Here is a 433-nt window from a genome sequence, read left to right as displayed (position 1 = left end):
CTCAGCCTCCTGAGTAGCTGGGATTACAGGCGCCGGCCGCCACGCCCAGCTGATTTTTTGTATTTTAGTAGAGGCGGGGTTTCACCATCTTACAAAGGCTGGTTTCCACTACTGAGCTCAGGCAATCTGCCTCTCTGGACCTCCCAAAGCGCTGATTACAGGTGTGAGCCACAATGCCCGGCCTCGTGATTCTTACAATTGTATCACTCCTGTGTTTGTCCGGGGTTTATCACGGCAGCGGCCCCTTCTCCGTCCATCTGGGGCCCGCTGTCCCCTCAGGATGCTGTCAGCCTTGGAGCTGGCAGAGACCAGTCTGGCCCTGGATGCCCAGACCTTACCTCTCCTCTGATGCAGGGTCCTCTTCCTCCACCTGGTTCACCCCCCAGCTTCCTGGCACAGTTCTTGCTCCCTGTAGCAGCAAGAGACTGAGCTT

The sequence above is a fragment of the Pan troglodytes genome, chromosome 13 (assembly GCF_028858775.2).
Source record: "Pan troglodytes isolate AG18354 chromosome 13, NHGRI_mPanTro3-v2.0_pri, whole genome shotgun sequence".
In the NCBI taxonomy this organism is placed as follows: domain Eukaryota; kingdom Metazoa; phylum Chordata; class Mammalia; order Primates; family Hominidae; genus Pan; species Pan troglodytes.
Note: the sequence above shows the minus strand (reverse complement) of the source record.